This window comes from Miscanthus floridulus, chromosome 14, assembly GCF_019320115.1.
Source record: "Miscanthus floridulus cultivar M001 chromosome 14, ASM1932011v1, whole genome shotgun sequence".
NCBI lineage: Eukaryota > Viridiplantae > Streptophyta > Magnoliopsida > Poales > Poaceae > Miscanthus > Miscanthus floridulus.
Window position 1 is genome coordinate 94,863,334 of NC_089593.1, and position 22,799 is coordinate 94,886,132.

Sequence of the window (22,799 nt, forward strand, 5' to 3'; positions counted from 1 at the left end):
TAATAGGTAGGCTAATTGCTATGTGCTTTCGTTGAGGGACCATTTTCCATGTTTGATAAGCTCTTAAAATAAATATTTATTCAAATATATACATATTTACTTGACGATGGAACATAGCATATGCTTAATTTTCTTAGTAGGAGTGTAGAAGTCTGCAATTTAGAAAGATATATATCATACTTTATATATATTAGATTCGTATTTGCATGCAGATTTAAGAGATACATTTTTTTAATTTTTTATAACAACGAAGATAGACACCTTTGATTCAACCTTACTTTATATTATTATCATAATGGCATATATGGGCATTCTAAATGGACGGGGGCTAATATACATCATCTTTCAAAAAGGTAGACAGAGGTGTATAGTTTAGTTATAAACTAGGTCATTATTTTGAATCATCTTTCTAATGAAAGAGAAATTTGATTTCCATTGTGTTAATATTTTTACAGAATACTAATATAAATATTTTTCTTATCATTATTCGCTTGTTATAGAGTATGCTCTACTTCAGGGTCAGTGGCCTGTAGCATGAGGTGAGCGGCCTTATAGCATGCACCTGTAGCAGCGACAACATACACACCTGCTGTCATCGTAGATGCATGCACTTCCACCGAGCGAGACACACATGCTGACCACGCGACCAGCCAACAACCCTGGTCCCACAGACGCTTGCTGCACTTCGCCATCGCTTGGGGCGCAGGCGCGGGGCGTACAGGGCGCAAAGCTTGGCGCCAGCGTCTACGGCGCCGAGCTGCCTGCCATCTAGACGTGTTAGCTCAGCGCCGAGCTAAGGGTCCATTTTCTGAATTCTTTCCGTCAGTGGTCTATTTATGAGAAATTTTCAAAAAAGGTCTAAAAAGTAAAAAATTCGGGGAGGACGAAGGAGACGACGCGGCGGAAGGGTGGGGCCTTTCACTACGTTTTCTCCACCGAATGAGCCTCTGACGCGTGGTACCCACCTGTTGGAGTCATGTGCGGTGACGAGGAGAGGGCTACTGCCTCTGAGTGGTGTCGGCGGGTGTTTGGCCAGAAGATACTCTCAGTTTTAGAATGATGTTTTATTAACGTGGATTGTTCGATTTACCCTTGGTTGATATGAGTGTACTTTAATAATGCATTCAGCTACAAAACAAGTATGTGGATTAAATTAAAATACCAACATATTACAAGATAATCATGTCCAACCAAATAATCTGAGATACAAGTCCATAGTTTGAAAATATAATTACATTAATTCCAAGCTAATGCGACGGATGTAGCCAAAGTATCACAAAATGAGTCCATAGTCACAAAGCTTGATTCCGAAGTGGATCCATCAGAGGCATATTGAGATACAACATATTTGTTGTACCTTTCCGGGATAGTCAACACACAATCGAAATTAGCAAAGTCCACATCCCTACTAGCATGCTCACGTATGAAATTGTGAAGAATCATGGTAGCAGCTACAACCTTTTTTTGTGTGACCATGGAATAGCGTGGCATCTTATAAAGAATTTGCCACTTCATCTTTAATACTCCAAATGAACGTTCAATAACATTACGAATAGATGAATGAATCTGGTTGAACTTCTTTTTTGGAGTATTTGGATCCATACCTCGATGCCTAGACGATTAGGATAGCCCACGTCCACAACATAGTACTTGCCTGCACATATGAAAAAATAGCATAAGAATGTGGTGTACGAAGTTGAGCATACAAAATATTTGTAATGTTTGTACCTCGTGGAAGATGTGGGAAGACTTGCGCATCCACTTTCATTGCATGGTATAGTACACTAGTGTACTCTCAACCAACACATCATGAAGATAAAAAAGATATCCTTGTTCATCGAAAGCATTGTGTGGCATTCCCCTGAAGTGTTTGGGGTCTCAGTCACCCATCCCATTCTTGGCAGCATATGCATTTGCTGAACTAGCCATACTAGTGACTGCTTCTTGAAAGAGGACTGCATTTGCTGTCTTAGCCTTCTTGCCTATATCCTGGACAGGCATTGCCGCTCTCTTGCCACTACCAGGGGAAGGGGTAACCTCCTCTACCTCCTCACCTTCTGCACACCTTGTGCCGCACCTTCCTTAGCTTGTGCCACACCTTCATCTTGTGTTGATTCATGTGTCACACTACCAAGTGTAGGTGCTGTAGCCATTGCAGCATTAGTGCCACAAGGGGACTAATGGTCAGCACCAACATTAATAATACCTTGATAACAAGTCGTTAACTCATCTTCATTTTGAAGGGGCTGCTTCCTAAACTTCCCGCAGCCTGGAATGTCCTAAAAATATGCAAGAGAGCAACACATATTAGTACAAATAATAACAACAACTAATTAACAAATAAGGTAACATTCCTACATATAACACTTATAGCTCTAGCTTTCTTCCACCATACATCGTCCATATCAATAGTGCCATTATTATGATTCCAACCGGTTCCTGTTTGCCTCATCTTAAGCTTTTTCCATGCCTTGAAATCTTCCTTCAATTTGTCCCACTTGTTCTTGATTTGCCCCTTGGTCAATTCAATACTCGTCCTATCTTTGAATCCTTTTTCCACCGCAGCATAACCAACTGAATTCAAGAATGTATTTGGCCGATTTCCTTTCTTAACTTATTTGACCATCAAACCACATAGGATCCAAGTGTTCTCTATGTTCCAATCAATTTCTGGCATCTATACCAACTCAACACAAGTATTTAGAACATGCACAGTTCGCTATCATGAACTACAGAGCAACTATTTTATAACCAAAATTTCAGTAATACATAGCAAATATTTCACTACCAAAATTTTGCTAACATAAACTATAGAGCCTGGAATGGGGATGAAATACCTTGCACGATGAGCAGAACTGGTTGGGTCTTCAAGGTAGGGTTGGGGAGCTTGCCGGTGGGGTCTGGCGCCGGAGCATGTCATGGTGCGGCGACCGTCGATGTGGAGGAAGCTGGCCATCGATGAGAAGGATGCCCTTATTCTCGTCGAGGGTTAGGGTTGGGGAGTGGAGGCGAGTAGAGGCCCAGGGGAGTGGAGGCGTGGGGGAAGGAGGCGAGGGCGGCGGGGGAATAGAGGCATGGTGGCAGTGGCGACTGGTGGGGTGGGCGAGCAAGGGGGCGGCGGTGACCGCGTGGGTGAGGACGAGCGTGGGGGCTATGGCGTCGCATGGGACATCGACGGCCCGAGTACGGCCGCTGGATAGGGTTGAGTCAGGGGTGGTCACAAACAAGAGACATAACGGTTCACTGGGTTGTTGTGTGTAATCGATGGCAAAGGCAGGTAATTTCCTTGGAACTCCATGTCTAGGTCTATTTCAGAGGGTTCTGAAGCTGGAAAAGATGTTCTCAACTAGAGCTCCAATAACTCCATGGAGTTTGGCTGCTCTAACTTTTTTTGGAGTTGGGGTGTTTGGCTAGCTATAGCCAGCTCTAGCCTAGAGTTTGGCTCTGGAGGCATGCCAAACAACCCCTATTTTCCGTCGTCCAACTGGATTTGTATATATAGTTTTAGAAATTCAAAAAAAATAATTTTTTGCAATTCGGGGATGGGAGGTGGTCGCGCCTGCACCGGAATGACTGACTCTCATATGGTATTTTAAGTAAAATGCACCAACGGTCTCTAAACTTAGTAGAGTGTGTCAACTAGAAACCTAAACTTGAAAATGCATGTCCAAGTCCTTAACTTGGCACATGGTACATCACAAGTCCAAACTAGGCTCGTTTGCTGACGTGACAGTCTACTCCGGCACCCGCGATGCCAGACCACCCCTTAAACTTGGCAGAGTGTGTCATCTAGGTGCCTAAACTTTCAAAATGCATATATGTGCATACATGAACTAGGCTCACGCTACGTCACATGTCTAGTATCCATACTTGTCTTAGCGTCAATATGGATATTTGTATTCATATTCGTATTCGATTTTAATCTGGATACTAAGTTAATATATCTTAATATGATTTCTATAGTTTTTCTCTATCTGATTCCACATTCGTATTAAAAAAGTATCAAATACCCGATATTGTCTGTATCTACAAATAACAAAGTATCCTTTAAAGTCATCTAAAACTTATACCTATGTCTAGTTAGTAATGTAAATAATATCAACTTTACTATAACAAAAAATATGCATCATTTAAACTATGTAAAACTTATCTTTGTCACTAATAACTTTTATCTTAGATGAAAAGCCCCATCCGTGGCATTTACATATATACAGCTCGGATCTAAGCTAGATAGCAACATTTGGGAATCAAAAAAATTATTTTCAGTCATATAATCAACTTTCACAAATAATTTAGAGAGGAGCTCTACCCAACAGGCTATTTGATTACTCTAAGAGCAACGACCTCAATCTCCACAATATCCTCATCGTCTGCAATACCTCATTGCCTTGCCACCTCCCTCTACTCACATGCTCACCGGTGAGATCATGTACAACCAATTTAGCTATGTTTATGACTCTTATTAATTCAAATGAAATATTGATTATTAGTATTGATTAGGCAGGCGCTTGAATATATTAATTATATAGGAGTATACTCATAAGATTTGATACAACCATAGTGTCGGTGTTTTTGGACCACCGATGAGTAAATTTGTATTTGCACGTCTGGTTCGGATGGTGTGCTCGGAGTACATAAGAGTTTATACTGGTTTAGGCAAAACATCCCTACGTCCAGTTCACTACTGCTCGTGTTACCGACACTTGGTTTGCAGTAGGGGTTACAAATAGATAAGAGAGGGAGAGGATCCCAAGTCTCTGGTGGAAGGAGTGAACGGCTGCTGAGAGCTCGCTTGCCGCTCAGCCGTCCTACTTCCCCTTTTATAGGCGAAGGGAAAGCGTGGGTTACAGAGGAGAAAAAGAAGAAGAACCAAAGAGAGAAGAAGGCTTCTAGGGTTGTCGGGTCCTTCTTCTCCTTCACGCGGGTCCTACCGATCCTATAGATGTCAACAGAGATGGCTCCATGTCGTGACCATGTTTGTCACTGGTGCCATGCGCATGCGTCATCTGCTGGTCATGGTGTTCCACTCTGTCCCGATGGACGTCATGGTGAACTGACACGCCTATCAATATCCGTACAAGGATTAGGCAGAACAGCACCGGCACGTCCGACACTGTTCTTGATGTGAATCCCCATATATGGCCTGTCCTGGCCATGGGTTACATCATGGTGTGTCAGCCTCTTTCCTAGCGTCAGAGTTTTGACCTAGGCCCATACGCTTGGACCTAGAGCCCGTGACCTCAAGGTCGGGCAAGACGGAGCCCGTGGCCTTGAGGTCGAGCGAGATGGAGCCTGTGGCCTTAGGCGAGACAAACCCGCATTCTTAGGGTTGGGCGAGAAGGAGCCCGTGACCTTGGGGTTGGGCTAGACCTTTTAATTCGTCTTTAGCCATCTGGGGAAGTCAGCGTGGGCGCTAACTTCCTTGCTTTGGGTATCCCTAATATCGATACCCGACACATAGCAACCTTATCGCATTTAAGATATATTGGATCTACAAATATTTTTTTCCTTTTATAAGTATTTCTAACAATTTAATTAAATCTATTTATATTAAATACTAATTACAACTTTATAACAATATAATCATGCACTAGTACATTGGACTCTTGTATACTCATAATCTCTAATACAACCATAGCAAACTCATGCACTAGTACATAGGACTCTTGTATACTCATAAGCTCTAATACAACCATAGCAATCTTATCATGTTTAAGATATATTTTCTTGCTATCTTATGGGTTGACTCGATGAGTGATTCAAATTTAAAGGCTACCAGATAGTGTCATGGGTGGAGGAAGTGGATTAGACAGAGGGGAGATTAGAGGATAGGAAAGATGCGAGAAGACACTTGGGCTTCAACTACGTGATTCTTGAGCTTAGTGATTTGTGGACCCTTCGACAGCGTGGCCTCATGAAATCATAGAGAAACATGGTAGTGGGGTTTTGATTTATAAGAGTATAAGATAAGATAGTGTCTACTTCTATGGCTTATTATATCTCTCATGTGGCTTGGTATTGATAAGGAGCACCCCTATATATAGTTGCTTATAGTCACAATTATGTTATGACATGGTAACCTTCCACACTCTTCTATATTTATAGAATCTACCCAATATTTATCCATTTCATGCATAATTTTTACCATGCAAAATATCTTGAAGTATTACTTACCATGAACGTGGAAAATAGGGCTGATGCCTGCTCACCATTTATCTAGAAAGTTCCTCATGTGGATGTTACATGTTCACATGTTGTATTTGCAACTTCGATAGGTCAAGATGGTGGGCTAGAGGGGGATGAATAGTCCTTTCTAAAACTTAATTGCGCCGGCAAACCGAAACAAATGTGGAATTAAGCTACTTGGTCAAGCCAAGACTACACACCCCTCTATCTATGTTTTCATGCACCTTACAAACGATCCTAATTGAGCAACTAGGGTGCAAGGCTAGGTAGAGCTCACCTACACAATTCTAGTTTGCAAGGCCACACAAACCTATGCAATTAGTACTCAAGCAACCGGGGAGCTACTACACATACTAGTGAGCAAAGCGCACAAATGATTAAAAAAAAGCAAAGCGCACAAAGTCTAAGCACACTAGCACTTCTCAACTAGCAAGGCTACGCAAGCCAAACTAGAGAGCTCAATAACTACTTAGCTACACAAACTAAGCAATGTAACTAACAAGCTACACATGCAAACTAGTTATGCAAGAGCAACAATACAAGCACAATATATGAACAAGCTTGTGTTTGGAGATTGCAAACCAATAGGAAGTTGTAGACAAGTTGACACGACAATTTTTATCCTAAGGTTCGTTGGTTTGCCAACCACTTAATTCCCACTGAGTCAAGCCCAAGGTTGCCGCCGGTCCTCTAGCTAGTGGTGACCCACCGGTCACACTCTCCCACGTAGAGTGCTCACCACGAGCTCTAGCTTTTGATCTAGCCAGACCACTTGATGCTCTTCACACCTCACTTTACTAGAGTTGCTCTCTTCACAATCTCCCGCAGTGCGAGCACAACATGCCTCACCATGTGGTCGCTTCTGGAGCACTGCCCAATTTCTGCGCGTGCTACAACAGAGCACATAATCCACCAAGCCATCTAGGAGGTGGCAACCTCCAAGAGTAATAAGAAATCCCCAATCATAAAGATTACCTAGTGCCACCAAATGCAATCCTCAAATCCAAACACTAGGTATCTCAATCACTCTCATAAATTAGCACTAAGTTTAGAGGGGAAGAAGAAGGAAGGAAGTGGATCTTCAAGCTCTCAACCACACCCACATAGGGCACTCAATCTCTTACAAGATTTGGCACATAACAAGAGAGAGAGGATAGGAACAACTCTAACTTTGAAACTCCAAGTGTAAGAACGGGAGAGGAGCTAGAAGAAAGAGAAAGGGAAGGCATTGCCTTATCCCTTTGGCTAGGCCACCAATGGCAACAAGCCAACCGACCACTCTCACATGTGGTCACTGTGCCACCATCCAAGTCTAGCTAATGCATGGGGCTAGCACAAATGGTTAGAAGACCAGCTGATAGGTCGAGATGGCGAACTAAGGGGGTGGATGAATAGTCCTTTCTAAAATTAATCGCACTGGCTAGTCAATATAAATGTGGAATTAAACTAAATGGTCTAGCCAAGACTACACCTCTCTATCTAAGTTCTCAAGCAGCTTACAAAGATCTTAATTAAGAAACTAAGGTGCGAGTCTAGGTAAAGCTCACCTACACAATTCTTGTTAGCAAGGTCACACAAACCTATTGTCGGTGTTTTGTAGACCGACGAGTAAATTTCTAAGTGTTGCGCTGCTCTAGGAAAATTGTCGGATTGTTTTGCTCCGACAATATTCAGCAACGTGATCGCGTAGACGGAATTAGATGGTAGCACACAAGACACAAAGATTTATACTGGTTCGAGGTGTGGTGCATGCTAAACCCTACTCTAGTGGTGTGGCGGCTCTTGTATTCATATGCTCAATTATAGGGGCTATTGCTCCTAGCTATGAGGTAGATGGAATTGGTGGAAGATTGGATCCTAAGCCCGTGGTCCCTACCCTCCTTCATATAGGCAGGAGAGGTAGGGTTACAAAGAGGGCAATTAGGTTAACAGATTGTGTTCCTAGTTTGTTACAACAGATTGATCCTAGCTATCTTCTAGATACGCCTACCTCGATTTACCTTAATCTCCACATTGGTTGATAGCGTCAGCCCTTGAGGGCCTTCCCCTTGATGGTTGCCAGACCAATAGCTTGGTGGTGCTCAGATATACGGGCGGTGTAGGTACCCCTAGCCCATATCTCTAATAGTAGCCCCCGTAGGACTTAATGATAAGCTAGCACGTAGCTTCAAGCCCTCAGGGCATCATAGTTTCCCCTGCAAGTTCTACGTACTGTGAGTACACAGTGAACATCTTTGGGTGCCAAAGTATTGAGCAGCGCAATTAGATATTCACAAGTGTTAGGGAGCCACTATGTTGCCATTCGAGCACCAAGAGCATTTCTCAGGTAGCGAGAATCTTCTTCAAGTATCGAGTGCGGCAATGGTACATCGTACATCAAGGAAAGTTGTTCCCTAGCAACTGTATGTGCCTAACTCAGGTGGTACACCCCATATTGGGAAACATAGTTTCCTAGGTGTTGCCCATAGGATGTTGTAAACACCGTGTTAGGACATCATGGATGCCATGTTAGGGTAGAAATACCACTATACTCGAAAAGTTGGTTCCCGACGTATTCCGGTGTGTAAATAGTGGTTGCACATCATTAAGTCCTAGTCATAAAACAATAATGAGGATGGGGTAGGTGCACCTCCATCGCCCATGCATCACTAAGCCAATTGATTTTTGGGGTGACCTGTTGAATGTTGTTTGTTATCGAGCACTAAGGAAGTCACGTTTTCCTTTGAGACCCATTAAGTAACGTGGTATGAATTGTCATGAGCTTCATCTGTGAACGAGGAGGATGTTGTCCTGGAGCCCTGAGGCCAATGTGATAGTGTCCCGATGCAGGAGCCACTGAGGGCTACGCGTAAGCAGCTGTCCATAGTTGTGTGTGTTACTCTTCAAGCTGATAATAGGTAGAATGAGTGAATGTCCACTTCACTGAAAGGAAGTGGTAGGACAAAGCCAGACTAGTGGGGGCATGTCATAAAACTCTTTTTCTAGATTCTAGGAGCTCATACTTTGGTTATAGCCCTAGGCCAACCAGTTTTCTAGTTTCCCCCGAAGGGGCACACATCCGCTAAAATAAGGTACTTCAACCTCTTCCGGTTATTGGGAGATTTATGTGACACTGAGTGTCAGAGGTTTTAGAGTCAGACTGTTGACCCTCCTGAATACCCCCTGGCTCTAGAGTTGTAGGGTCGATAGCGAATGAATCGCTACCGCTTACACCTGCTAAAAGGGGTGAGCTGGGCCGAGTACCCAATCTGAGTGTTAGATCACTCGCCTACACCGGCTCGGGTGAGAGTGTATTGAAAGCGGACCACCAGGATCTGTGGTTGAGTTTGTGCATACATATGGTAGAAAGCAAGGCATATGCATATTTGGCAAATTATTGCTCAGGAGAATTTAATCTGTATAAAGCATGGAGAAAGTAGATAAATATCAAAAATGAAATCAACATGACAATATTGGTTTAGAAATACCACATGTGGAAACCAATTTGATTTCTACCACGTGCAATGGGTGGTGAATATTTGAAGTATAATGCTTACTCTGGGGACTCCATTTTCCTTGCAATGAGACTACTACACACATGATAAGCTTGAAAAGGTGTTAGTCTCAAAGCATACAACTTGTAGAGTAACCTCCCCCTAAATTTGTGCACACAAGTGTGAGATACTTGTACAGGTCATGCACATTGATTTTAGAATCAATAATACCACTTGAAAGATGACATCTCATAAAAGTGAGAATCATTTTCAAAGATGATATTCGGGAGAAATTATCTACAATTTGGACTTTAGCACATATTAGATGAACAATCAAGAGACAAGCTATGTGCCGTGATCCTAAACAATTTTAAACCATGTAGGTTTGCTCCAAGGGTTAAGAATGAAATCGAGCAAGCCTACCAGAAGATATACCTAGTGTATGCATGACAAAAGGTATAAGCATGCAAATGCAAACATAGGCATGAAGAGTAACTAGATGCTTAAAAAAACAAATTGTAAGAAATACCACTTGTAGGAAATGCAAATTGATACTACTTGAAGGTAATTGAATCTAGTTACCTAACATGGGAAGAGGAATTTGGGTCCATAGTATTCACTAACCCACTTAGCAATGTCTTTGTCCATCATGATGCAGCCCATGAAATGCATCCACACTTTGCCAAGTCTCTAAATTCCTGAAGTCCATAGGACTTCTCACTTCCCTTTCGGGATCCAAACCTTCTTGGTGCTCTTTATGTTGGAAATGATTTCCTTTGGCACCCAAAAGCGTTTGGCCCCATTGTTGGCTTGCTTGTTCACCTTGATGGCCACCATCTTGTCATTTTTCTTCTTCTTCAAGAGATAAGGTGTTGAGGCCTTCTTGTCTACCTTGTTGGTGTAGGTGTTGGAGAGCTTGCTTGTTTGCTTCTTCTCTTTCTTCTTTGCTCCTCCCCCATTCTTCACCTTGCACTCATAGGACTTGTGACCTTCCTTGTGGCACACGTAGCAAGCCACGGTTTGTCCTTCATCAAGCTTCATCACTCCCTTGACGGTGTTATCTTGATGAAGTTGGGCTTGCTTCGCCTTGCCTTTCACTTGAGTCAAGTCCTTGGTGAGGCAAGCTACTTCTTGCTTGAGTTGCTCATTCTCCTTTGCAACCTCTTGTGTGTATGTATCTACAACAACTTTCTCAACACAAACTTGGTTGCACAAAGGAGAGTCTAAACATAAATCATTACAAGAAGTAGATGCATCCTTTTTAGATATGTTAGAACTTTTCCTTTTAGATGCCATAGTGGGAGTTGTACTAACGGCTTCAAGATTAGCAACTTTATTAGTTAGCTCATCACAATGTTTGCACATGATTTCCATTTGAGCAAGCAAACTTTTATATGCATCTTGTGAGCTAGCTAATTTTTCTTTTAATTTTTCATTTTTCTTTACAAGTTGCTCATCATTGATTGTGCATCATTTGTTGTTGCACTAGCCTCAAGTTGCTCAATTTTAGTAGATAGTTAAATATTAAGATTAACAAAATTCTCATATTGTTCAAACAAAGTTTTGTATGCTTCTTGTGAACTATCTAGCTTTTCTTTTATTTTCCCAAGCTTCTTTTGTTGACTAGTGCAAACTTTAGCATAATTAAGGTTTTGTTGCACAATTTCTTCATAAGAAGGCATATCATCATCACTATCACTCTCACTAGAGGATGAGCTTTCGTTACCTCATGCCATAAGGCACACACGAGAAGAGCTTGATGATGAGTGCTTGCGCCCTCGCCTCTTATGATGGTGTTTTTCACTTGAAGAATCATCCCATGTCCTTATTGATGTGAGGGCTTGTTTCTTACATGCCTTCTTCTTTTTCTTGGGTGAGGGCTTATTTGGACAAGCTTCCACAAAGTGCCCCAACTCACCGCATCCATAGCATCCTCTCTTTCTTTGCTCATTTCTTTGATTTGTGAAAATGAGATCTTGGATTTGGATGGGTACACCCTTGACATTGAGCTTTTGGATCATCTTCTCCACCTTGTTGATTAGTTTGATTGATTCTTCATCAAGGTCGGAGGTGGAGGAGGAAGATTGATCATCATCACTTGAGTCTTCATCATCATCATCATCCTCACCATCTTCTTCATCTTCACTTGAGGAGCTTGAGCTTGAGCTTGTCTCAACTTGCTTGTCCTTCATCTTCTTTTTCTCGCCACATGCGAGAGCTTTGCCTTTGCTTGATGAAGAGGCTTCTTCTTGACCCATCTTGCGTGACATTTCAAATGCCACTGTCGGTATGGGACCCATAGGATGCCCCGCAAGGAAGAGAGAAGATCTAGTCTAACTAGGATTCTCCCCATGTAACCTTAGTAGTAGTATTATTTTATAATCCTACTAGGAACTCTCATTGTAAATCAACTAGGAATCTGACCTCCTGACTATATAAAGGAGGGCAGGGTTCCTAGAGAAGGGAGATCACGATTTCTACAACACAATCAATCCAACGCAGAGGCTAACGCTGGCTGGACGTAGGGCTGTTACTCGACCACAGTCGAGGGCCTGAACCAGGATAAATCGACTGTCTCTTGCGTTCACCATCAAGTTCCGCATACACTGAAGCCCAAACAATACTGCCCCGGGGACCCCCGTGGCGGGCTATCGGTGATAAAACATCGATAGCTGGCGCACAAGGTAGGGACTTTCGGCGAATTTGCATCCGAGAGCTCGATGGACCTCAACAACATGATCTTCTCAATAGGATTAACTTTCTTCTTCGGCTCATGGATCTGCGAGGCGGACAACAATGGCAAGCTCCAAAGTCGTCTCCTCGAGGATTCGAAACACCATGAAGACGATTCTATTCTGACGACCATGATAGATCAAATCTCCGGAGGATTCGCGTAGCTCATAGTGTCTGATTCAACTCAGGTTCCGCAGCTTTGCGCATCCGACTCAAGTTCGAGCTCCGCATCCGAGTTGGAGTCATATCCGAGTCCTTTTGGGAAACCGAGTTCTTTTCCGATGGGACTTAAGAACGTGGCCCTAACCTATCAAGAATACAACTCGGAGTACGCGCAGAATCCCTTCAAGAAGTCGGATCTTCCTCCACTCGGACTCCTAAATATGGCAACATCTTATCAGGCATGGCTCAGAGAAGTCCTCGATCTAGTACTAAGAATGCCACTGAAGGGAGCTCAGGAAGGTCTCGTCCTGACTATAACATCTCAAGACTGCATCGTTCACTGGCCGGACTCTATTCCTGAGGATAACAGTACCCGACTGGACAACACGACGACGATGGATATTCTACCCTACCAAGAAGGAGACTCGATCTGCGACATCGAGGCATCTACTAAAGTCATCAGCAACTCCGACAGTATGAAAACTAATGCCAATAACAGAACGGCTCACGCACGAGAAGTACTCATGGTTCGACGTCCTCGGTCACCATTAAATCCTCTAGAAGCACCTAATGTCAGGTCATTAGATGAATCAGAATCCAACATATCACCCTTTGCCCAGGGCTACGATGGAGAAACCGAGAGTCAGAAACAAGCTAGAGAAAGAAAAAACAAGTTAAAGCAAGGGCGCCAACACCACACTAGGTAGCGCAGGGAAGCCTGGATCAGATACGAGTCAGAGTTGGCTGAATATGATAGAAGAAAATCACAACGAGAAGTCGAAGGAAGACGCACAACAAATACGCCTTACGATAAGATTCGAGAAGCATTAGAAAAACTCAGAGCAACTTCACATCCCGGTGAGAAGTACGAACAACTCCAAGACTTGCTCTAGTCAACGATCCCAAGAACGCATGAAGAGAGAGCCCAATCAAGACTACCCGCCAGATCAACAACCCACAGGCAAGAAGATCAAAATCAAAGGAAGTCCGCTTTTGAAAGACTTGGGCCAGGTGGAAGCAGTAATGGAGAAAGTAGGAAGGAACATAATCAAGGCCACCAATTTGAACAACCAAGAAAGACCAGGAGTAGGGTGCCTACTCAGACAGCCTCGTAGAATTATTCCCATCAAAACAACAGTTGGCCAGAAGGAGGTGCCAAATCCGAATTCAAAGAAGCCGAAACACACGACAGATTCCCCTGTTTCGCGAACAGGCTTGCATCGGTACGATTACCTCACAAGTTCAAACCGTCTAACCACTCTAAGTATGATGGCAAAACTGAACCAAGGCAATGGCTCAGAATATATTCACAATCAATTGAACTAGTCGGAGGAGACGATGATATCAAGACCCTATTCTTTCCCATGGCACTAGAAGCCATGCCCCTCCAATGGTTCGACAAATTAAATCTAGGATCTATCAGAAATTGGGAGGACATGCAAAGAGCTTTTTGTGAAAATTTCATAGGAATCATTACACACCCAATCACTCATGCAGAACTGAAAGGACTCAAGCAAAAGGGAGGCGAAAGTCTCATAAATTACTATCGACGATTCGGCGAACTACGGGCTCAAGTGCATGACATCACCGAACGAGAAGTAATTGAAGCTTTCTCTCATGGAATCATGGCTAGGTGGCAATTTCAAGACTTCTACAAAGAAAATCCGAGAAACAATGAAGAGTTTAGATGAATAGTAGAAAAGATGATTACTACAGAAGAAAAAACACGAGAGAGGTTCTCGGATAGAAGCAACCAGGACAAGCCGGACAAGCAAAATCATCGAAATAGCAGACATCAAGAAAGAAAACATAGACCAGACAATACCGTGGCAATGGCCGACAAATCAAAGAAGTTTTCCAAACCTAGAAGATATGATGACATTGAAAACATACGTTGCCCATTGCACCCTAATGGGAGGCACACCATCAGAAATTGCTACACTTTCAATGATCGATACACAAGAAAAGATAGTAAGGAGAACACCAAAGAGGACAATCAAAAAAAAGATGAAGACAACCACGAGGACAAAGGATTCCAAAAACCCAGGGGAATGGTAGCAGTGATCTTCTTAGGGGCTCCAGATTGCAGAAGCAAACATCAAGAAAAACTAGCACTACGGACTATCATGACAGCAGAACCGGCTACACCAAGATATCTCAATTGGTCACAGTATCCTATCCAATTTACCAGAGAAGACCAATGGACTAGCGTGGGAAACACAGGCCATTATCCATTGGTTCTAGATCCAACTATTGCTGGTATGACTGTCACCAAAGTACTAATCGACAGGGGAGCCGGACTCAACACCATCTTTTTAGAAACACTAAGGAAGATGGGACTACAACTCACCGGGATGATTACACCAACAAGTACACCTTTTTACGGCATAGTACCAGGCAAAGCAGCCATGCCACTTGGACAAATTACTTTACCTGTTACTTTTGGAACTCCTTCAAACTACCGAACAGAGTTTATCAAATTCGAGGTCACAGACTTCGATTCGTCATATCATGCAATCCTCGGACGCCCAGCACTGGCAAAATTCATGGCAATACCACATTATCCGTACTTACTACTTAAGATGCCAGGACCCAACGATGTCCTTTCTCTTTGAAGTGATTTGAAGCGTGCTTTTGACTGCGACGTTCAGGCAATCCAAATCGCAGCCAAAGCACAAGCCGACAATGGAAGAAAAGAAATAGCCACAATTGCTACAGAGATGAGCCAAGAAGAATTAGAAATACCGGCTAAAAAGCCCAGCATCATCGCACCACCAAAAGAAGCCGACATCAAGCAAATCGACTTGGGCACTGGCGATACCTCCAAGACAGCAACCATCAGTGCTCACCTCTCGGCAAAATAGGAACTCGCGCTCACCAACTTTCTTTGGGACAACAAAGATATCTTCGCTTGGAAGCCAGCCGACATGCCAGGTGTCCCAAGAGAGTTGGCTGAGCATAGAATTGATGTTAATGAAAGCTCCAAGCCTATAAAGCAACGGCTACGATGATTCTCACCTGACAAGAAGGTAGCAATTAAAAAAGAAATCACAAAGCTAATGGCGACCGGATTCATTATAGAAATCCTTCATCCAGATTGGCTAGCAAACCCAGTTCTAGTACAGAAAAAGAACATGGACAAATGGCGCATATGTGTTGATTACACAGATCTCAACAAGCACTGTCCGAAAGATCCGTTCGGGCTGCCACGCATTGATCAGATAGTTGATTCAATAGCAGGATCTGCCCTATTATCCTTTCTTGATTGCTATTCAGGGTATCACCAGATAGCATTAAAAGAGCAAGACCAGAGCAAGACATCTTTCATCACCCCGTTTGGTGCCTACTGCTACAAGACCATGTCATTTGGACTCAAAAACGCTGGAGCCACCTTCCAAAGAGCTATCCAAACATGTCTTGGTGATCAAATCAGTGAAAACGTAGAAGCATATTGGACGATGTAGTTGTAAAAACAAAGAACCCAGATACACTGATTGAAGACATAAGACAAACCTTCGAGAACCTAAAAAAGTGGAGATGGAAATTGAACCCGAACAAATATGTGTTTGGGGTTCGTTTAGGACAACTACTCGGTTTCTTGGTCAGTCATCGCGGAATCAAAGCAAGTGCCAAGCAAATTAGAGCCATAACAGAGATGGGCCCACTCAGAAACATCAAAGATGTGCAAAAGCTAACAGGCTGCATGGCGGCACTCAATCATTTCATTTCAAGGCTCGGTGAAAAAGGATTACCTTTCTTTAAACTACTAAAGAAGACAGATAAGTTTGAATGGACAGAAGAAGCCAATGAAGCTTTCAAGAAACTTAAGGCATACCTCACATCCTCACCAATTCTCACACCCCCAAGGAAAGACAAAGATATGATGCTATACATTGCCACAACTACTGCTGTGGTCAGCACGGCAATAGTCATAGAAAGAGAAGAAGAAGGACGCGTGTATAAAGTACAATGACCCATATACTACATCAGCGAAGTATTATCTGAATAAAAAATACGGTACCCACATGTGCAAAAACTACTCTACGCCCTATTGATCACTTCACGCAAGCTTTGCCACTATTTTGAAAGCCACCAGATCATAGTGGTGACAGGCTTCCCGCTTGGAGACATCTTACACAACAGAGATGCGACGGGACGCATATCAAAGTGGGCAGTTGAACTCAGAGCTCTTAACATCGATTTCACCCCATGGAAAGCAATCAAATCTCAAGCCCTCGCTGATTTTGTGGCCGAGTGGACAGAGATTCAACAACCTTTATCAGATACAATCCTTGACCACTAGAAGATGTACTTTGATGGGTCACTCAAGCTAGGAGGAGCCGGCGCAGGCATTCTCCTAATTTCTCCAGATGGAAAACAACTTAAATATGTCCTTCAGATATTATGGCAAGCTACAAACAACAAGGCAGAATATGAAGCTCTCATTCACGGGCTACGAGTGGCAATTACTCTCGGAATCAAGCGATTACTCATATACGGTGATTCGGTAGTAGTCATCAACCAAGTCAACAAAGATTGGGATTGCACCAAAGAAAACATGGGTGCTTACTGCGCTGAAGTCCGAAAACTTGAAAAACATTTCCAGTGGTTAGAAATTATGCATGTCCTGCGTGATAACAACATTGCAGTAGATATCCTCGCCAAACTCGGATCAGACAGGGCAAAGGTACCACCCGACGTATTCATAGAGGAGTTATCGACTCCTTCTATCAAACAAACCAGAGAGAAAACCCCAGAACCCCCAACCAAAGGCAGTCACATTCTGGTAATCAACACTTCATGGACATAAGCCTTTATTGATTATATCAAAGAGAATAAGTTACCAGCTGAGAAGGAGGAAGCCACCCGAGTTGTTCGCAGAAGCAAAAACTACATCCTAGTGGGGGACAAACTCTATAGAAGAGCTGCATCATCAGGAGTACTCCTAAAATGTGTCTCATTCTAAGAAGGCAGAGAAATCCTAGACGAAGTACATTCAGGTTGCGGCAGAAATCACACTGCTTCAAGAACACTAGTCGGCAAAGCCTTCCGTACCAGCTTCTACTGGCCAACAGCTCTGAAAGACGCAGAAGAACTCGTCAGAAAATATAAAGGTTGTCAAATGTTCGTAAGACAAGCTCATGTGCCAGCTCATAACCTCATCTGCATCCCACCCGCTTGGCCTTTCTCCTGCTGGGGGCTGGATCAAGTAGGACCACTCAAGAAGGCAAAGGGCGGTTTTGAGTATATCTTCGTGGTGATTGACAAGTTCACCAAGTGGATCGAATACAAACCACTCGCAAAATACAGTGCAACCAAAGCAGTCGAGTTCATCCAAGACATTATGTACCGCTTTGGCATGCCCAATCGAATCATAATAGATTTAGGCTCACCCTTTACAGCCACAGAGTTCAAAAGCTAGGCGCAAGATTGTGGCTTCAGCATAGATTACGCATCAGTCGCACACCCAGAAGCCAACGGACAAGTAGAAAGAGCCAATGGACTCATACTAGCTGGGTTGAAACCAAGACTATATGAAGAACTAGCAAACTATGGATCAAAATGGATTGAAGAATTACCCAAAGTAGTGTGGGGACTACGGACCCAAATAAGCAGAGCTACCGGATACTCGCCTTTCTTCTTAGTTTATGGATCAGAAGCTGTGCTACCTGCCGACTTGATTTGGACGTCACCAAGGATAGAACAGTATGATGAAGGAGAAGCAGAACACACCAGAAGATTAGAACTTAACACTACAGAAGAAGTCAGGGTAAACGCTACCCTTCAGTCAGCAAGGTACCTCCAAGGATTAAGACGCCACTACAACAAGAGTACACAGCCTCGATCACTACAAGTCGGGGACCTAGTGCTAAGAAGAATACAAAAAACTGACGGACGCCATAAACTACTCAGTCCATGGGAAGGTCCTTTTATTGTCTCAAAAGTCATCAGACCAGGAACGTACAAGTTAATGACTGAAGATGAGAAAGAAGTCAGTAATACATGGCACATCAGCCAACTGAGAAGATTCTACGCATGAAAACAACTCAAAGGAGAGTACATGTACAAAACACAAGAGATCAATGTTCATGCCCTATAAAGATGTTGTCCCTCAACAAAATATGTATTATGGCTTATCAAACGATCATAATCAATAAAGATGGTTTTTCGACAACATATGTCTTATGATGGCTAAACCCCGAGTTGTTTCCAAAAGAGCAAAATGGCTGAAACATGCCTGAGCCTACCGGCCAAGAGCAAAATAGCTAAAAAGATGCTTGAGCCCGCTGATGAGGGTAGCTAATAAGCTAACACCCGAACTAAACAGCAAAATGGCTGAAACATGCCTGAGCCTATCGGCCGAGAGCAAAATAGCTGAAAAGATGCTTGAGCCCGCCGATGAGGGTAGCTAATAAGTTAACACCCGAACTAAACAGCAAAATGGCTGAAACATGCCTAAGCCTACCTGCCGAGAGCAAACTAGCTGAAAAGATACTTGAGCCCGCCGATGAGGGTAGCTAATAAGCTAACACCCGAACTAAACAGCAAAATGGCTGAAACATGCCTGAGCCTACCGGCCGAGAGCAAAATAGCTGAAAAGATGCTTGAGCCCGCCGATGAGGGTAGCTAATAAGCTAACACCCGAACTAAACAGCAAAATGGCTGAAACATGCCTGAGCCTACCGGTCGAGAGCAAAATAGCTAAAAAGATGCTTGAGCCCGCCGATGAGGGTAGCTAATAAGCTAACACCCGAACAAAAGAGCAAAATGGTTGAAACATGCCTGAGCCTACCGGCCGAGAGCAAAATAGCTGAAAAGATGCTTGAGCCCGCCGATGAGGGTAGCTAATAAGCTAACACCCGAACTAAAGAGCAAAATGGCTGAAACATGCCTGAGCCTACCGGTTGATAGCAAAATAGCTAAAAAGATGCTTGAGCCCACCGATGAGGGTAGCTAATAAGCTAACACTCGAACCAAAGAGCAAAATGGCCGAAACATGCCTGAGCCTACCGGCTGAGAGCAAAATAGCCGAAAACATGCTTGAGCCCACCAATAAGGGTAGCTAACAAGCTAACACCCAAAAACAAAACAACCAAGCCTGAGCATCGATCAGGGAAAATTCAAGATGAGACCCTCCAGCTCCTTGTACCAAAAAGCAAGAGGCTCAGGGGCTACAACGAGGATACTTGAGATCAAAAAGTCTATCAAAGCAATGGTCTACACCGAGTTGTTTTATACGGCAAAGGCAAAAACTAGACAAGAACTCAACAGATCAAAGAAGGTTGTCAACATGCAGGGTTGTTTACATGGCAAAGACGAAGACAAGACCAAGTACTCGGCGAGTCGAACAACTCTGATCACATGGACAACTCATCCAAGGAATAAACAAGGCAACCAAGCAGAGGAAGTATCAACAAAGTATCTTCATTCAAAAAAGAATATAACTACTCTGTTATGAAAAATCAAAAGTACAGAGGTCGATTATGTTCAAGCATCATCATCAGGAGAGGGGATAACAACATTAAGATTATCTACAACTCTACTAGCTAAGTCTTCGACCTCAGGCTCCATCCACTCAATGGCATCAATGTACTCTTGACTATCGGCTCCCTCTGCTATCTTGGACAGAGGCACCTCTGGAGCAAGAACCCAGACCTGAGCCAAGATATTATTGGTACACAGTTGGGCACACCTCTTCACGAACTCTTGAAAATGAGTCAGAATTCGGGGAATAAACTGAGCCCAAGATTGCCCATCGTCCGCTGGAGTTCGGAGTGCGTCGGCTACTGAACGAAAGGATTTCCATAAAGCTTTCCAGTTCTTGGTAGCCGTCGCCAACTTACCAGATAAGTCTTCGATAGTTCTTTGAGCCTGCATAAGATCTCTGTCAGCTCCATGCTTAATCAGCTTAGCAAGGGCAAGTTCTTCCTCAGCATGAGTAATTACCTCCTCAGCCTTGTTATGACTAGAGCGGACAAGAACCTTCATTTCATCGATACTCTCTGAGAGCTTCTGCTTTTCAACTTGGAGAACTAGACAAGGCATCGAAAAACAAGTCAGCGAAAAAAGAAGTCAAAATACAAGAAGAAACAAGCAGAACCCGTGGCACCTTTGCATTCGTTCTTCACAGACTCCACCGTGGCATCCCTCTGCTTCTCCGTCTCTACTACCCAGGCACAAAGAGTCTTCTCCTCCTTTTGGTGCATTTGACGCTCTGTCTCCAACTTAGCCCGGAGGAGGTCAAGATCGGCTTTCAGAGCGTTCACCTCAGAAGACAACTTTTTCTCATTTTCAGATGAGAAAAAGAAGCCAGAATGATCACGAGAGAAAAACTGAGCAAGAAGAGACAAAGAAAAACAAGGCGTAAGGACAGAAGAAAAACGAGCATACAAAGGAGGAGTGGCAGTAAAACTTACCTGGAGCTTTTTACCAAAAGAAGTCACGAGGGTCGATAAGCTCCCCCAGGCAGCGGTTAACTCCGATAGTCGATGGGTGGCATCAAACTGCTGCACCACCTCATCGACAAAAGGTAGACCACCGGAAGTAAGAGAAGGAGAAGGAGAAGCCGGTTGAGGCGAAGAAGGCACGACCAGAGCAATCTCACAGGAAGTCAAGGCCAATCCCTCAGATGAACCTGCCACCATAGCCGTGGTCACTTCAGAAGCAACCAAGCCAACAACAGCGCCTTCACCAGGAAACCTTGTCTCCTCAACAACCACTTCGCCTACCGAGCGCTCTGAACCCTGAGGCTCGGTACTGGGTAGCACACCAGAAAACTGGCAAGAAGTCGGCAGAGGGTCAAGAGAAAACGAAGGCCTAAAAAGTTGACAGATAAACTTACCAATAAGAACAAAGGAAAAGGGAAACAGATGCAAAAAGACGAAGCCAGAAGTTACTCACCCGACTATCTTCTTCTTCGTAAAACACAAAGAAGGCTTCATAGGGGGAACTACGGCAGCGAAAACATTCCCACCGCTTGACGATAGGAGCGGTATAGCTGATACCAGAGCCTTAGAAGAAGCTAGAGCTGAGGCCGTAGAAGAACTAGGCATCGGAAGTGCGAAGGAGCTTGGTACCAAGGAACTCAACACCGGAGCTTCAGAAGAAGCCAGCGCAGAGACCTCAGAAGAACTCGTACCCGACGCCCGTTTCCTTCAAAAAGATCAAGACTAAAAATCAAGACAAAGAGGAGGAATGCAATAGAAAGGGAATATAAAAGCAACTCACCACCGCACGATGAGGGGAACTTCATCATCTTCTTCCTCGGTTTCAACCAAGGCCACCAGACCGCCCGCTGAAGGAAAGGTAAAAGTACCCATTTCAAGATAAAAAGAAAGGAGAAGACAAAGAGACAAAGAGTATTAAATATGCTCACCTAAGAGCATGCTAGCTACAACTGGAGTACCTAGAAGAGTACTTGGCTTGCGAGACTTCTTGGAAACAGGTAGGCCAGATGAAGACCCATTTGTTTGCCCCCTCTTCAGGACACTACGAGGACCGTGAGGGACTAGACGAGGAACATATTCTTCATATACGTCAACAAATCTAGAAGAAACTCCAGGAAGCACTATGGAGAACGGGAACTTACTAGTTGTGGAAGCTCCAGCAAGTTTCTCCCTAGCTTTCTCCAAAATAGGGAGAACATCTAGGGGGATCGGGTCAACAAAGTTGCGCCCTAACTCCTATACAACAAGACAGAGAAAAGTTAAACAAAAATGGATACAACAAGAGTACATAAAGTACCCGGACAAAGAGATAAACAACTTACAGCTGGAGGCGAGTTGTTAGTAGAGAACTCGGAGACAGTAAGCGGGACGACGCTCGCTCCTTTCAACATCTTCTGGAGACGCTCAAGTACCTCCTCATCGGTCAGCTCAAGAGCTGGGACCATACGTGAAGGATCCTCAGCCCCAGAGTACTCGAAGCCAAAATGCTCACGCTCCTTCAGAGGCTGAACTCGGCAACGAAGGAAACTCGAAACAATCCCAAAACCGGTTAAACACTGCTGCTTCAGCATACTAATCTTATTAAGGAGTGGCTGGATTGCCTGGACTTCAGCGGGCGACACGGGGTTCTTATCCCATTGGTCATTAACCAATGGACCAGACCCAGAATGTATGGAAAGAGAAGGAATCAAATTTGCGGCATAAAACCAATCAGCACGCCAATCCCTCACAGAATCAACCAGGTCATAGTCAAAGAACTTGCTTTTAAGACCCTGGCGAAACTGGATCCCACAGCCGT

General features: G+C 43.7%; 1 pseudogene; it reads right to left on the minus strand.

Annotated features, from left to right (window-relative positions):
• Positions 1-1,236: 1,236 nt before the first annotated feature.
• LOC136505884 (L10-interacting MYB domain-containing protein-like) lies at positions 1,237-2,677 on the minus strand (annotated as a pseudogene).
• Positions 2,678-22,799: the final 20,122 nt, after the last annotated feature.